The 12936-nt window shown below is 45.4% G+C and overlaps 1 long non-coding RNA gene and 1 pseudogene across 1 annotated transcript; one reads left to right on the top strand and one right to left on the bottom strand.

Moving 5' to 3' along the window:
* The first annotated feature begins 262 nt into the window (after positions 1 to 262).
* On the top strand, positions 263 to 7421 carry LOC141370274 (uncharacterized). Its single transcript, XR_012374175.1, has 3 exons — positions 263 to 339; positions 5847 to 5899; positions 6901 to 7421. It is a non-coding gene; the product is annotated as an uncharacterized lncRNA (long non-coding RNA).
* A 4468-nt stretch (positions 7422 to 11889) lies between these two features.
* On the bottom strand, positions 11890 to 12659 carry LOC141370273 (GTP:AMP phosphotransferase AK3, mitochondrial pseudogene; annotated as a pseudogene).
* Positions 12660 to 12936: the final 277 nt, after the last annotated feature.

Genomic DNA, 12936 nt, shown 5'->3' with positions numbered 1-12936 from the left:
TCTATGAAGACTCCTATCGCTCCAGGATGAAGGCGTCCAAATGCTCACATTAATAGGGACATAAGACAGCCTCCAGAAGGTGGGGGAGCTTTACTGTTTGTTTTAGATGTATAGATACAGTTCTTCCTGCTGAAAAATGGGAAAGAAGCAAATGGAACGTTTGTGGCAACCTGCCTTTCTGACCGCATTTGCTCACTTTGTGTCTTCATCTCGCATTTTGGTACTTCGCAATATTTCAAACGTTTTCGTTGTTACTGCTTTTGTTACGGTGATCGGCGATTACAATTTGCTGAGAGCTCAGAGGATAGCATGTTTGGCAAGAATGTACTTTTAATCAAGGTAGGTACATTGCTTTTTTAGACATAATGCTATTACACAATCAATAGACCTCAGTATGGTGTAAACATAACTTTTATATGCACGGGGAAACCAAAAAGTTCATTTGACTTGCTTTATTGCGATATTCACTGCATTGTGGGGGGTCTGGAATTGATCCTGTGATATCTCTGAGGTCTGCCTGTAATGATGTGTGGGAAAGGCTAGCTGTCCCCTTCTCTTTTCCCTCTTAGAAGCTGAACCCTAACTGTTTGGCAGGCTTCGCTGCGGGCCAGACACTTCCCAGCCTCCTTATCACAAGGCACAGCTGTGTGATTTGGTTCTGGCCAATGAGATGTAGCAGAAATGTTACGTGGAACTTTCTAGAAAGCTCCTTCAGGGGAGCTGACTCCTCTAGGAGATGCGTCCCTCTTCCTTTCTCCCCCCATCAGTTTCCTGCTGCCTGGAATGCAGGTGTGGGGTGCAGAGCCCCAGGACCCATGCTGGCCCTTGAGGTGGGTTTGAGGATAGAAGGCACACACCTTCTTACATGACAGAGCAGAATAAAGGAGGAGCCTAGGTTGCTGATGAGTCTCTGAACTGGTTGAAGGAAGTGAGAGTGAACTTTCACATGGGTAAGCCAAAATTGCTTTAGGCTTTTTTTTTTTTTTTTTTTTTTTTTTATATTTTTTTTGTTTGTTTGACAGAGAGAGAGAGAGAGAGAGCTCAAGCGGGAGCAGAAGGAGAAGCAGACTCCCCGCTGAGCAGGGAGCCTGATGTGAGACTCGATCCCAGGACCCTGGGATCCTGACCTGAGCCGAAGGCAGATGCTTAACAGACTGAGCCACCCAGGCGCCCCTAGGTTTTTGATAATATGCAGAGTCTTACTGCTGATTGGCACAGGTGACTGTGTGTGAATAAATAAAGCACTATCTACCGTCATCTATCAAAAAGCAAAGTGCATAGAGTCGTTGACTCGGCAATTTCAATCAGGACTTCAAACTGTAGATATGCAGCAAGAAACAGTATTGTTTGCAAGAGCAAACACTGTTAAAAATAAAAAACAACAAACCCTCCGCATCTACACGTGGGGACTGGTTACAGAAGCGAGCCTTCAGTGGGAGATCAGGCAGCCTGCCAGAGAGTGAGACCGGCCTGTTTGTGTTTCTATAAAAAAGCCTCGGGTCTTATTAGTAATTGAAAACAAGGAACTTACAAAAAAAAAAGCATGTGTAGTTTGATCTCTTCTGTGAAATACATATAAAAATATATGCATATATTTCCTAGAAGGAAAGACAAACCAACTGAAGGAAGAGAAGGCCAGGGGGTCGGCGTGGAGAGAGGCTTTTACTTTGTCACTGAATATACTTTTGTACAGAATGAATTTTCCATCTTTCTCTATACTAAGAAAAAAAAATTCCTCTGGTAGCACACATTTGCTTAAAGCCTAATTCCCGAAATTAACAGCACGGAAGTTTCTAGTCCTTACATTTTCTTCGCCATCGCTCTCTTCCTATCTAAGGTACAGTCTGATTTGCGGTCTGAACTTATGGAAATGGTCGCAGAAAGGTACTTTTGTCCCCCTCCCCCACCTCCCTGTCCCCTCTCCCTCCCTTCCTCCTCTCCCCTTTCCGTTCCTGTCTGATGTTATGGGCTCTCCAAAGACCCTGTCTTCCCAGAGCCCAGGCCAAGGAGCGGAAAGAGCAGAGCCCAGGAAAGCAGCTTGCAGGAATGCTGGGCTAGCAAGGGATTCTGTCCGTCTGCCCTGGGGCAGATGGTGATACTCTGCCTGAACGCAGGGTCCTGGTGACCCTCAGTGGCCTCCACGGACACTCAGGTGTGCTGGCCCCAAATCACGCAGGCTCTCCTATGCTCTGCCATGGGTGGGTAGGAAGAACAGCAAAGGACATTGGTGCTGCCTTCCAGAAATGGGATGCTAGAAAAGAAATCTTTGTGAGACTGAGCAGCGTTGTCTTTCAGAATACACAGACCGAGCGGAGGCTACAGAGACTTGGAAAAGGCTGGATCTGAAAGCAAATTATGTGATCGGACCAAGCAAGCAGAGAGAAATGCAGTATCACCAGCCCTCTGCACCATTTCTGAAAACGGTAAGTGTGTGAAGACAAGCAGCTCACCTTAGAACCTGACAACCGCCAGTTCTTTTCGTTACCGGTGAGAGGATATTCTGGAACTCATCCTACAGGAGTGGCCATCAGGCAGCGACCTATCTCCAAGCAAGAGTGAGTAAAGGAGGAGGAGTATCATTTGTAAATTGAAGGACAAAAAAGAGTCCATCTTGACCACACAAGACCTTGGGTGATGGCCCATATTCATCTCTGCTCTGAAACCCTGAGAGAGAAGCAATCAGCAGAGAAGATGCCACCATAGTTCCTGTCAGATGTCAGTCACCCCCCCACACACACACACACAGAAGCATGCCGGGAAGTTTTCATAGGGTCTGATCACTGCTGCCTCCTTTTACTTATAGGAAGGATTAGAAAGTTCAGGGAAGGTAGGTCCTCCCAGGTCCTCCCTTCTCAGTTCAAGAATGTGATCCAAAGAGGAGCCCAAATCTGGAAGTGTCAACAGCGGTCACCTACAACTTCTAGAAAGGGCCATCCAACCCACCATGGGATTGGACCAGCGATGGCCGCTAAGCAAGGCAGCGGCCATTGAAATTACTCTCTAGGGATTCTGAACTCAGAGATGTAGATAGAATTTGCCAATACGGTTGAGGAACAGAAGGAAATAGATACGTGGAACATAAGCTGAGGCACCGGGGCACCAATGGCTGGAAGCCAGCCGCCCACAGGACGTATCTGAAGCACAATATGTTTTGCTTGGCCCGCAGGGTTTGAAATTCGAAGTGATTGCCAACACTTGAAAACTCCACGCTTTCGCATTTTACAATGGGTGGGCTTCCAGAGCACACGGCGGGGAAATTGTGACTTTCTAAGAATAGTTACTTGAGGTGCGTTTGGGACTTTGCAGACTTTGGGGGCCTGCGTTCAAAGGGGTCCCTCTAGGAGCACCACTGGCCAGGCTCCAGATTCTGGAGCTGTCTGTGGGGTTCTGCTTAGGATAGCTGAGCTTTCAGCAAACTCAACAGGGGACAGGATGAATGAAGAATTTTCTATAAGTGGCCCAGAGTCCCCACCACTCCCTTTGTTCCCCAAACCCGGAGCCCAAGTGACTCAAGCGATTCTCTGTGTTAGACCCACTGTTGCATGTGTGAACACCCCCAAGGGGGGAGCCTGTGAGCCTGCACTAAGCGAAAGAGCCTGGTTCTGCCTGTGGAGGCTTCTGATGAACCCTGCTTCCTGCCCCTATGGAGGTCTGGTTCATTAGCAATTACTGAATCCCCAAGAGTTCCCTACAGAGAGTGAGCTTTCTCCCTTCTCCCTGCTACCCCCACACAACACACAACTTCTCTGAGCAAATTTGAGTGGGTTTCAGACCTCGCTGCCAAAATAGCTCTCAGCTAAGATGACTTCTGAGGATTAACCTAGCAAAGGAAAGATGCCACGGGGAAGGGCCCTTGACCGTGGGGCACTTCATTTCCATGACATCACCTGAAGCCATTGGCCCCTGCAGTAAGTTTCTCCATGCACCTTCTTGGTGGCCTCAGGACCCTGTTGATATGGACCCTTTTAGGCTTCTTCCCACCCACAGCATCTGGGCATAGCTAACTATCAAAGAAGACATCAAGCTAGAAATGACTTGATTTTTTTTTCTTTTTTCTTTTTCTTTTTTGGCCCCCACATGTTTGCTCAAGTACTCAACTTATATGTTTGGGAGATATTTTTAAATGTTTGCTTGTCTCTTGCTGAATTTTCATGACCTCACTCATTGGGTCTGTTCACAAATGCCAGAAGGGAAAGGGTCTCCAACATGGGCACTCAGAAACCTGAGTTTTCTTTTGGAGTCTCGCCCAAGGGAGTGGGTGTGCGGCATGTTTTCAAGCCATCATGCAGTTCTTTGCTCTTTTGTGTGAGTCAGAGTCATGTGCTGTCTAAAATAGGTGGAGAGTGTGGGCAGGGTAGTGCAAACACCATAGCAAGTCATGGAGTTGATTCCTAGGGAGAGGTGGCCCCTCACCCAGAGCCTCAGCAAGGTTCCATATGACCTGTGTAAGGATCAGATGGAGCATGCAAACCCACTGAGTTGACTGGCTCCACTCTGCCCTGGGGATCCACATATGCACCTTCCTGCTGCGTCTTCAGGGAGGTGGGAGCAAGTGGATTTTACCAGATGTCTGAACACAAAGCAGACATATACTTAGGGCTGGGCTTCCCTAATAAACTGTACAGAACGTGGGGTTAGCGAGGAAGGCACACGCTCATTCATGCAGTTCAAGACTGAGGCATGTCTGGGCTGTTTACAGGTTTAAATGTAAGTTTGGAAATAAAGTACCCTCCCCCCGCTCCCCGACACACACACACACACACACACACACACACACACACACGCACACTTGTGCAAACATGTTCTCGAGACGTTCCTGTGAACGTTTACCCAATAGCTCGTGCTAATCGTGGCACCAAGAGCTACATGTGGCTACAATGCTTAGCAGTCGGTTCAGCTGTGGATCATGGAAAGAGTGATCACATGACTATCTGCAATGCCCTTGAGATGTCATGGAGGAAGTGATGCGCTAACTCCCCACCCACCCCTGGCTGTAATGCATCAGAGCCTGGAAATGGACATTCTTTCCTGGAAGAAAAGCACGAGGAGAAAGGAAGTAGTTGTTTAGAAGAATGGCAAAACACCGGGGCCCCAAAAGCTTAGTCATCGCTAAGGGTTACGTGAGGCAACTACCTGTTGTGTCGGAGAAAACTTTTCCCGATCACTCTGTAGGGGGTGAGGAGGAAGGTTTTGCTGAACCAATGAAAACATCTGATCACCACCTAGCCTTGCCCTAGGCAGAAAGTTATCCAGCAACCTCTCTTTCTGGAACATTTTCTTGACCTCCCTCCTGGCTCTCCCACATCCCACCTCACCGCCATCCACGCCAGAGACAACCGTTACCCCCTCTGCCCTCTTAAATTCTCCGTTTTTATCCTATGATTATCAGTCACTGTGTTAAAGTCTTCTGAGATGACTCTAAGCCTTATTGTTAACTGTGACTAGAAGAATGTGTCCCCTTTGGCAGACTGTTATCAGAAGAGGAAGGGCCTGTGGGCAATAGGAGGGCTTTTTAAAAATTTATTTATTGGAATTCAGTTAGCCAACATATAGTACATCATTAGTTTCAGATGTAGAGTTCAGTAATTCGTTAGTTGCGTATAACACCCAGTGCACATGACATCACCTGCCCTCCTTAATGCCCATCACCTGGTTACCCCATCCACCCACCCCTCCCCTCCAGCAACCCCCAGTTTGTTTTCTAGAGTTCAGCGTCTCTTACGGTTTGCCTCTCTCTCTATTTTCATCTTGTTTTATTTTTCCTTCCCTTCCCCTATGATCCTCTGCCCTGTATCTTATATTCCACATATGAGTAAAACCATATGATAATTGTCTTTCTCTGATAGACTTATTTCGCTCAGCATAATACCCTCCAGTTCCAACCAAATCGATATAAATGGTAAGTATTCATCCTTTCTGATGGCGGAGTAATATTCCATTGTATATATATACCACGTCTTCTTTATCCATTCATCTGTCGATGGACATCTCAATTCTTTCCACAGTTTGGCTATTGTGGACATTGCTGCTATAAACATTGAGGTGCAGGTGCACCTTCAGATCAGTACATTTATATCTTTGGGGTAAATACCTACTACTGCAATTGCTGGGTCCTAGGGTAGCTCTCTTCTTAACTTCTTGAGGAACCTCCATACTGTTTTCCAGTTTTCCACTAACAGTGTAAGAGGGTTCCCCTTTCTCGGCATCTTCACCAACATTTGTTGTTTCTTGTCTTGTTAATTTTAGCCATTCTGACTGGTGTGAGGTGGTATCTCATTGTGGTTTTGATTTGTATTTCCCTGATGCCAAGGCATGTGGAACATTTTTTCATGTATCTGTTGGCCGTTTGGATGTCTTCTTTGGAGAAATGTCTGTTCATGTCTTCTGCCCATCTCTTGACTGGATTGTTTTTGGTGTGTGGAATTTGATAAGTTCTTTACAGATCTTGGATACTAGCCCTTTATCTGATAGGTCATTTGCAAATATCTTCTCCCATTCCGGAGGTTGCCTTTTAGTTTTGTTGACTGTTTCCTTTGCTGTGCAGAAGCTTTTATCTTCATGAAGTCCCAGTAGTCCAATCTGGCTTTTGTTTCCCTTGCCTTTGGAGACATGTCTAACAAGAAGTTGCTGCGGCCGATGTTGAAGAGGTTGCTGCCTGTGTTCTAAAGAGGGCTTTTTTACTTCCCTGAACCTGCAAATCATGGTTTAAGGCAAAGAAAATAGCAAACAGCATATCCAATAGGGACCAGGAGCTTAAAGCCATCCACATAGAAGGACAGTGTCCCCCAAAAGGGACTTGTATTGTTCTTACATGTTGCTGCTTGTCTTGTTGTTAGAGTTGTTTTAGTTTAAGTTTTATTTTGTTGTGTTTTTGAGAACTTGTCATTTCCCTTTCCCCAGGGCCACAAATGCAGAAGCAGCATTGACCAGCGCTTGACATCTCTCTGAGGCCCGGCAGTCCCTACAGCTTCCTGGTAAGATTTCATCTCCCAACGGTTCCTGGCTACCGCATTTCGCAAGGGCATTTTAAGTGACAAGAGAGCTGACAAACTCCTTTACTGCTTAAATTTGTTAACCTGTGAGAGCGCCCTTCTGGAGACTAAGTAAAGGAAGGTTCTGGGACTGTTGAATTTGCTAAAGATTTTCACGGGTTCTCCGGGGATTTCTGAAAGGATCACCAGTGAAGACATATGGCCTGTGATGTTCCCACCTTTGAGGGCCCCATGAAATAGCTATTCCAAATGGTGATGGCTCCAGGAAGCAAGTCCTACTCTTGCTAGATGGAAACCCCATTAAGACTGCATTTGCTTCAAAGTAATGTACCTGGACCTCTCTTCATTTACCAAAGTTAATGGTTCTTCTCCAATGTCCCAGTGCTCAAGGGATATAGTAGGAGTGATTTTTCATAAGAAGAAATAAGAACATTGAGAAAGGAGAACTAGAATTCATGACCACTAAGCATGGGTCTGTTGTTCTACTCTTCTCGCAATTCTGTCCATTCGCTTTTCAATCTCTTCTCATTTCTTTCTTGGTTCTAGAGATTTCCTTCTGATCTGCACCCTCAAATCCCATGTCCTGCAAATAAGCAATGGCCCATTCTCTTCTGAGTCTTTCCAGTCAACATCTAACCTTAACTTCCTCCGTTTCTCCCACTCGGTGGCTTCTGCCCTTACCCATGGAATCATGACCGGGTGGGTATTTGGTCAATTCTCAAAGCCTTCCACTTTGACAATCACTACATTTGGTATCTGTGTGGCCGGACGTCCATCCACTTCATTAAACACACATTCTGATTACCTACAGAAAATCCCAGCCTCTTGGGAGTACCCCACAACGACCAATAATTTTGAATACGTTTTCTAGGCTCTCGATATTACGCAGATTTTGTCAGCTTGCTGAAGGGAGGGTGGTGCCACTGTGTCGTATTCACAGTCCTCCTCTGGGTGCCTCAATGTTCCTTCCTCCCTCCTCATACCTACTGTGCAGCCGCACTCTGTTCAAACTCAGCGTTTTTTCTGGGTACCCGGAGTTTCCCTGCGCTTTGCTGGAGAAGGCACTACTGTAAGCTTGTCTAGATGGTCAACCACCAGGAGTGTGCAAGGACCTGACAAGACCAGCAGCCTTGACCTCGATCGTGGGCCAAACTGGAGAATAAGGATATCCTACAATTGCCTATAAACGTGTTCCCATTTCAGCTGATCTAAGTGTACGTTACTAATATAAAACATAGCTGTTTTCAGAGAAACAAATTGTGTTTCAGGGCTACTTCATCTTTAGAGTCCACTTATTGGCTTTTTCACCCCCCAGGTTTTAGTTAGAACTGAACCAAACCCGTTTTGAAGATTAGACAACATCAAACCCATGTATCATGATTCCGCTGCAAGTTGGCTTCACAACCCGTGCACTGGAAAATGAGCATCATTAGCTGAGTTGAAATGCCATAGAAGCATCAGAGAACTTGACCAACTAGCCACCCAGGAAAAGGTGTTTAAGCAAGCCAGAAAACCCAGTTAACTGGGTGGCATTTGATCAGCAACACAGATAAAGTAAAAAATGAAAAAAATGTTAGCTGTGGGGATGACTCATGATAGAATAATGATAAAATATCCATTGCTTAAATAGCCATGTGTGGGGGAGAAAAGTGACAAGGGGCACAGAGCCTTTTGTGATGCAAGTTCCAGCTGGTGAGAGGGCCAGGTGGTTCTGAGTCGCTGCTGAACACTGATGTATAGGCTGGTGCTTTCCGTTAATCAACTTGGTACTTTAGGACAGTGACTTATAAAAGCTAGGGAGCTCTTAAAATACAGCAACCATAGCAATGACCATGATTCTGCTCCCCATCCCACTACACCTGATAATTTAATCACAATATTGGAGCTATCAGTGTTCTCTTAAAGCTCCCCAGCTGATTCTAATGTGCAGCCAGAGTTGAAAGCTGCAGCTCAAGGCTTGGTGACATATAGATTTTGAGGCTGGACAAGGAAATCTGGTTCCATTTCAGGGTAGTAGACTAAGGACCCTACTGAGTCCTACAGATTCTTCTCTGCCATAGCACTTCAATTCCAGTGAACCAGAAACCAGGACAGATCCTGAAATGTGGCATGTAGAGTTGATTGATGCAACAACAGAAAACCCAATCTAAAATGCACACAGAAGACTACGGGTGGAAAGGTGCAGGGAGCACCAAGCCTGCTCCATCCCCAAAGCTGGCAGGCACCAGAAGCAGAAGGGTATCAAGGACAATCAACATGTTGGTCCTTGGGCCATTGCTGCAGGAGGGGCCGACGATTCATCCTCCACTGATGCCCTTCTGTCTGCTCTTGACCTGAATAGCAGTGACAAAATGTCAGCCTTCAGGTAGGAGTCATTGACAGGGAGCCGAAATTAGGTGGGCATGGCCATGTGTCTTGAGGCTGTCCATTGCCAGGGGAATGGCGTAGACCTGAACACCCCAGAGAGATCTCACTCAGTAGCTTATCCTTCTTCTGTCCCTGAGAATAGTCTCAATTCAGACCAGCAATCTCCCCAAATGGACGACACCCACTGGCAGGGGATACGGACTGATGGAGACTCTCAGCCATACATAGAAGATTACAGAGTCCGGATCACCACACATTCGAGGAAGACCCAGCCCTACAAAACACAACAAACTGAACAAAATAGGCAAATTAACATTCAAGCAAGATAAAAAACAGAGCAAGCAGAAGAGGAAGTAAGAATAAGCCAGACAAAGACAAATCCCTTATGATTTCACATAGACAGATCCGATATGACTTCACTTATATGTGGAAGCTAAAAAAATACAACAAATGAACAAACAAACAGAAACAGACTCATAAATACAGGGACCAAACTGGTGATTGCCAGAGGGGAGGGATGGTGAGGGGATGGGCAAAATGGGAAAAGTAGATGAAGAGGCACAAACTTCCAGTTATAAAATAAATAAGTCACAGGGATGAATGGTACAGCATAGTGAATATAGTCAATAAGACTGTAATAACATAGTGACTTACACTTACTGTGGTGAGCACTGCATTAATATATTGAATTGTCAGATCACTGTGTTGTATACCTGAAACTATTATATGTCAACAAGGCTTCAATTAGAAAAATAAGCATAAGTAAATTTCTCTGCTGCGTAAGGATAAAGCGGTCACAAACAAATCAACTAGAGGTCATGGAGATTAAAATTTGATCCTTAAAATAACCTGAATAAGCAGATGAAGCTATTTTTTTCTGAAGTGTAATTTTACTGTAACGAAGACTAACGTGTGTCTTACAACCTAGTGACTCGTGATAGCTCATAAGTTGAGTAGTTCACCTTTCTAGAAAGCACATAATATCCAAGTAGGTCATTATAGAAAGTATTTTGAAGGATGAAATGTTTTCTGTAACCCTTTTAAAAAGACTTGGTCCATTTTGAAAAACTGACAATGAACGGAAAATACGATCGAAAGAAAGAAAAGTAAGTCTTTCTCCCAAATATGTAAGAGACATTTGCTGGGTTTTGTATTTTAAGTGTCCGGAGTGAAATGGGCCACATTTTCAAAGGCAGTTAATAACAGCATGTACAAGAACTTGTTTCCTTTGATTTAGCACCAACTGAAATAAAAGTAAATATGTCATTGAAGATACAGTGTTTCTTCTCTACCTCTCTCCCCAACTGCTGCCAGGCCATGGTAGGTAAGCATGTGTCCTCCCAACCCCACGAAGGAATCTAAAATAAGGATTCAAAAATGGCTGGTCAGATTACACACGTACTGGCAGGACTTCTCCCCATAAGAGAGGATGTCAGTGAACGCTCCCAGGTATCACCTTCTTCCATAAGGAATAAAGAACTCCGCCTTCAACAAACTCACTTTCCTGGTCCTTTTTACCTCTCATAGAAAGCTTTTTTATTGCTACACCTGTTTATTAATTATGACTGCGGTATTTGTCAAAGAAATTTCCCACCAGGTATGCCAGATCTATTTCTATTTCCTAATGACAAAGTATGTGTATTTTATGTAGCGTCTCTCGAGTTTTTCTTTGTTTAAAAAAAAAAAGACTTTGTTACTCTTCTAGGCACAATGATCAAAAAGAACTGGCAAGTAGATCCTAAAGCACACGTTTCTTAACCCCTGTAACCTCTGAAAATGTTCAGATGTCAATTACATTTTCCATTAAAGAACATCCATTCAACTTTGGTGCTTATCGAAGAGCTTATATCATAATGTCAATTTCTAACATCAATTATATCCCTCAGAAGAAAACAAGGCACATCAAAGTAATACTTTCCTAAATGTTATTTGATACATTTTTATAGCAACTTGAAAATTCCAAGTAAACTGAAAGTATGTTCAACAACAAAATAAATGTAGTTTAGCCAGCCACCTGACAGGTTTCTTAGTTTAAAGGCAGTAGTGAATTTGCATGCTGCCCAGAATCTGTAAATCCAGTTATTTTTATCTGGAATTTTATAGATACAGCCTCTCACAAAACCATGCCCCATGTGTTAGAAATGCCTTTTTTGGCATCTGGCTACACAAAAGCCTCTGATGAGATATTGTCTCCAAATTAGTATAATGTAACTTTTTTTTTTTTACTTTTCCAGAAAAATATGACACCAATCACTTTTCCCTCCTGAGCAAAAGTCAGGTTATTACCCATTGCTCTTTTCATTTTGCTCTAAAAGAATTTTTTTGAAGCCTGGACATCTCTGATGTTTTTGAGTCGCAAACCCATAGCTGGATAAAACACACTCGGCAATTTCCAAAGACAAATATCAGCATGGAGACTCATTTGGCATTATCCTCAGTATCCAAAATAAAATTCCTAGAAACGAAACTAATATAAGTCTCAAGGAATTCATACACCGTGGAGCCTTAGAACAAGGAACTTCTCAAAGAAAGGAGGGAAGAGATTCTGCTCATCTTGCTAATAATTGCAAGAATTCGCCCTCATGGAGTCACCGATGCTTTCTGGTCTATTTGTGGAACTTTTCTTTGCAGGAAAGCATGCACACAGGGCCAAATCTTGTCGGTTTCTGTTCCGGAGAAGGTTTCCAACACCCCCTTTCTCCGGTAATATTCCAGGACGGGTTTGGTTTGGTCTTCGTAAGCCTTCAGCCTCTTGGTAAGTGTCTCCGGTCTGTCATCCTCACGCTGAACCAAAGGCTCGCCAGTCTGATCGTCCAAGCCGACCACTTTGGGAGGGTTAAATTCGAGGTTGTAGACGCGCCCGCTGCTCGGATGGATCCAGCGAGCGGAGAGGCGTTGCCTGATGACTTCAACGGGCACGTTCAGGTTCATCACCAGGTGTATCTGATAAACTCTCTCCAGGGCCTTAGCTTGCCGCAGTGTCCTGGGGAAACCGCACAGCAGCCGGCTCTCCTGGGTGAAGTTTTTCAGCTCGTGAAGGGTCAGCCGGGTCATGATGTCGTCCGGGATGAGCTTCCCCTGGTCCATGAAAACCTTGGCCAGCACGCCGAACTCTGTGCCCCTCAGCATGTTGTCTCGGAGCAGGTCCCCGCTGGAGAACTTCTGCAGCTGGAAGTGTTTGGTGATGCGCAACGCCAGGGTGCGCTTGCCGGAGCCCGGGGCGCCCATGAGCACCGCATGCAGGAGCCGCCCCGACGCGCCCATGGCTGCTGGGCCAGGCGGGGGCTGCCGACGGTTAGGCCCCCGCGCTCCAGGAGGTGCGGGCAGCGGGGGCGGCGCAGCGAGGACCCAGAGCCCCGCCCCCCCCCCCGCCCCGTGCCAGCAGGTGCCCGCAGGTATTGGACACCGCCAGAGAGCTTCGTGACTTGGAAGACTGAGCCACGATCTCCTCCCACCATGCAGTAGAAAAGGTAAGTGGAAAAGGAAACTGCGATCACGTGAGCTGTAGATTCAGAGTTCCACCTTTCACACGTAGAAAATGGAGAGGGTGGAGAGAGAGAGTCTTTAAAGAAATAAT

Source organism: Callorhinus ursinus, unplaced genomic scaffold (genome assembly GCF_003265705.2).
Source record: "Callorhinus ursinus isolate GAN/ISIS: 27379988/994484 unplaced genomic scaffold, GSC_fseal_2.0 scaffold30, whole genome shotgun sequence".
NCBI lineage: Eukaryota > Metazoa > Chordata > Mammalia > Carnivora > Otariidae > Callorhinus > Callorhinus ursinus.
Note: the sequence above shows the minus strand (reverse complement) of the source record. Positions and strands in the feature narration are given on the sequence as shown.